Source organism: Corylus avellana, chromosome ca6 (genome assembly GCF_901000735.1).
Source record: "Corylus avellana chromosome ca6, CavTom2PMs-1.0".
NCBI lineage: Eukaryota > Viridiplantae > Streptophyta > Magnoliopsida > Fagales > Betulaceae > Corylus > Corylus avellana.
The window spans coordinates 19981694-19986148 of NC_081546.1; positions in this window are offsets into that span (position 1 = coordinate 19981694).

A 4455-nucleotide genomic window follows, 5' to 3' on the forward strand; every position below is an offset into this window, starting at 1 on the left:
GCTACTTGAAAGTCTTTGGTAGATGCTTTAGTTGTAATGATTGATGTTTATAGAACTTTAATATTTTTCACTGCTTAGTATCCTCTGTCTTTTTGAGGAGTAGAGGTCCTTGAGTCTTGTTCGGAGTGGAATAAGGCTGGGAGACGAACCATGGAGTTAATTACTAGTGAATTAATTTCTAGGGTGTTACAAAGATACCACTGTCTAGATGATTGCTTCAGGCCATAGGTGGACCGTTTGAGCTTGCATACTTTGCACTCTTGTCCATCGGCCAGAAAACCAATTGGTTGATCTATATAGATCTCCTCATCTTGTTCTCCATTGAGAAAAGCTACTTTAACGTCTATTGGTTAGAGTTCCAAATTCATATAAGCAACTATGGCTAAAATAAGACGAATTAAGGCAAACCTTACTACTAGTGAAAAGGTTTCCTCATAATCTATACCCTTTTGTTGGGTATAACCTTTTGCCACAAGGCGAGCTTTGTTCCTTTCTATTGAACTGTTCGCCTTGCGTTTGACCTTAAGAACCCATTTGTTCCCAATGTCTTTCTCCCTGGAGGTAGGTTCACCAAATCCCAGACCTGGTTAGTCTTCATTGTCTCAATCTCATCATTCATTGCTTTAATCCACTCATCTTTTGCAGAAGATGAGAGAGCCTCTTAAACTGTCCTAGGCTCATCATCATCATGTGGAGCAATCATGAAAGCTTACCCTTCAATCTTGAAACGACGATGGGGAAGATTTTCACATTTGCTTCTACGCAGTTGAGGTTATTGTGAATCCTCCACTAGTGGTATGATCCCACTATCCTTAGGAGTTTGAGGGATTTCTTCCTTATTCTCAACTAGGCCACTTAGAGCGCCTTCCTCTTGATCCAAAGTCTCATAGAGCTCTAAATTTCTATCAACCTCACCTCTGGTTTGAAACTCATCCTCGATGAAATCCACATCTTGTGATTCTATCTCAATCACCCTTCCATCAGTTTGTTCTCCTATCAACACGTAGCCCTCGTAATGCTCTGAATATCTTAAAAAGATACATTTTTTTTTTTTTTTTTCTCTAGGACCTAATTTCCCATACTTATGAGAAGTGCCATGAACAAATCCTGCTGAGCCCCATGACCACAAGTAACTCAAATTGGGTTTCTTGCCGGTCTATAACTCATAAGGCGTAGAAGGTACTGATTTGGACGGCACTCGGTTAAGAATGTAGGCAGCAGTCAAAAGTGCATCCCCCCAATATGATATTGGTAAGTTTGCTTGTGCCATCATTGACCTAACCATCTTTAGTAGAGTTCGATTTCTCTTTCCGCCATGCCATTTTGTTGTGGCGTACTTGGTGATAAGCGCCGAATGTTGCACATTCAAGCCCCTTAATTTACATATGTTAATTCCTTAGCATTGTTATTTGTTTGATTTTGTTTCGTTTTTATGTTTCAGGGCTTATTTGACAAACCAAGGAAAATTGGGCTTAAAAGGGCAACAATCTGAGCATTCTAGATCTAGGATCGATCGTAGCACACCTGGGATCAAGCGCACCTGTGCTCGAGCGTCTGCGGCCAAGTATCGAGCGCATGCCTGCACTCGCGCGCACATCAGCTAGGCTCGAGCGCACCGTGCTCGAGCGCACATAATCTTGGATCAAGCGCACACGGGCGTACGTTGCACGGCAAGAATCCTTTTCCAGCTTGGGCTTGGTTTTCACTCTCCCAATTGGACTGGGAGACTGATTGCCGATTTTCTAAGGATTTCTAGGATTTTAGGGTTTTCCAAATCCCTATAAATAGGGCTCTAAACATTGTAAACAGACACACCGCCTCTTAGAGCTAAAATTTCAGTAAATTGTCTGTGGAGCCTAGAAGATCATGAGCAGCTAAACCCAATTGTGTGATATTAATGTAGCCCTTTCCAAGCACAATGGTTTGATTGTATTTAATTTCTAGTTCTTTTATTTATGCATATTGATTGTATAACTCTGAGGATTGCTACAATTGATTTATGTTCTTCATATTAAATGCAATTGTTCTTAAATTCCAATTCAATATTAGTAAAATTCTTATCTTGTCTTAGAAATTATTTTATTATTATTGAACTCAAATCATTCTTATTTTCTGTGATCATGAGAATGATGGTTATACAATGGTTTTTAATCGACATGCAATCAATAGGGTTAGATAGACCATACCTAGGGAAGACAGATCGTACTACACCCTAGTTTAGTGTAATTTAGGTAGACGATCCGTGCCAACTGAAGATGGGTTATGCTATTCCATTGATTGTATGAAATTATTTCTCAATCATGTGTTTCTTGTTTGAATTATAATATGCATAAAATAAAAAGCTAGAATTGAATACAGTTGACCATTGATGTGTGGATCGTGGTGAAGTCGATACCCTACTCTCTCTCTCTCTCATATATTTACTCATTTTATTTTCATGCACTTTAGTTTTTAAGCAAATCAAATCAAATCCCCCTTTTAATTAAGTTAACTTTAATCTTTTAAATTTTGATAATTAAACCCCTGCAGTCCTTGAGGTTCGACACCCTCAATATAGCCATATCCTACAGGATTCGTACTATTGCGAGTGGTAATTTTTATTATTGATATTTTTTGTTACAAAAATACCACATCAATTTTTAGCGCCATTGCCGGGGACTACTTAACGGTTTTATTGTCAAAATTTAAGGATTGATTTTAGCTTAATAATTTATTTTTCTGCTAATTTTAATTATGTTTTGTGTTTGGTTTTTTTTTTTTTTTTTTTTTTTTTAGAATTTGCAAACAGGTCCGTAGCTACCTTCCCTGTGACTGCGATCGAGCGCACCGACGCACTTCAGGAAGCACCAAGCCAGCAGCGCTCGAGCCCTCTCCTTGTGCGCTCGCACCCATCTGTGGCAGTACGCTCGAGCGCACCTTGTCGTGCGATCCAGCGCACTTGCGGCAGCTTGCATCCAAAACCCTTAGTGCTATCTAAGGCCGTTTGTAAGCTTGTTTGTTTTCTGTTTTTTTTTAGCTTCTTTTCTTTCTGTTCTTTTTAAATTTCTGTTTAGTTTATGAGAGGTTGTCGTTCTTTGTCTTTTCCATTAATTTCTTGCGACCTTGAAATTGAACGCACCCTTAGACAAGTTAGATCCCAAAAGAACTCTAATTTGCTAGAAGAGCGTTCCACTGAGACCATGGGGGACGGTAACCACGTAGCATTTCAAGATCACTATCTTCCTACCACTTACACTACTCCCACATGTCTCCGGTTGCCGGAAATTACGGCAACCCATTATGAAATTAAGCCCAGCACTATACGAAGTTTACCTTCTTTCTTAGGGCTTAGCATTAAAAATCCTTATGACTTCCTCAGTGATTTCGAAGCAATTTGTGATACCACTAAAATGAATGGATTCACTGAGGATGCCCTAAGGATGCGTCTATTTCCTTTCTCCCTCAAGGAAAAAGCCAAACATTGGTTCCAATCCTTAACACCTAACTCTATTACTTCTTGGGCTCAATTGCAACAAGAATTTCTTAAGAAGTACTTTCCCATAGGCATGACCAATGACACTAGGATAGCCATCACTACCTTCTCCCAGTATGAGGGAGAAGATTTCCATGAGACTTGGGATAGACTGCAGATCCTGCTTAGATCATGTCCACACCACGCTGTCCCGAAATGGCAGTTAGTGCAGTGTTTCTATGATGGCCTGACCGAGTCCAATAGAAAAATGGTAGATGCATCATGTGGGGGGACATTCATGTTAAAAAGCGAAGATGAAGCATGGTCTATGTTTGAAAACTTGAGTAACAATTTTCTTCAGCAGGTTTCCGCCAGACGAAGGGCACCAGCACCTAAAGCACTCAAGACAGAGAGTTTGTATGAAGCAGGCCATTCCCCAAACATAGCCAACCAAGTAGTCGAAGCTATCACCAAGAAACTAGATCAAGTTTTGTTGACTGCTGGGTTTGCTCCTAATGCTGCTCACACACACACACACTGAAGCATGCTCATTCTGTTCCAGTCCTATGCATCATGTAAATAACTGCCCTGTTACTGGAAATTATACTGACATTGCTAATGAGCAGGTTAATGCAGCTTTCTCCAGACCGGGCAATGATCTGTACTCCAATACCTACAACCTCAGGTGGAGAAATCATCCCAATTTCTCATGGAAGAACTCAAGTTTAGGCAACTCAGCCCCAGGGCCACATAATCAAGCTCAATCCAACAGACAGCTCTACCAACCTCATTCCACTTACCGGCCTCCACAGCAGCACTACCAGTCTCCTTCGAAGTCTAGTTTTGAGGATCGGATGATAAAACAGTCGGTCAAATCTCAAGAGGAAATAGTCAATTCACATTCCCAATCTATTGCCAAGCTAGAAGCTCAAGTCGGACAACTTGCCAACACCATCAACAGAAGAGACGAAGGAAAGCTTCCAAGTCAGCCAGTGGTAAACCCT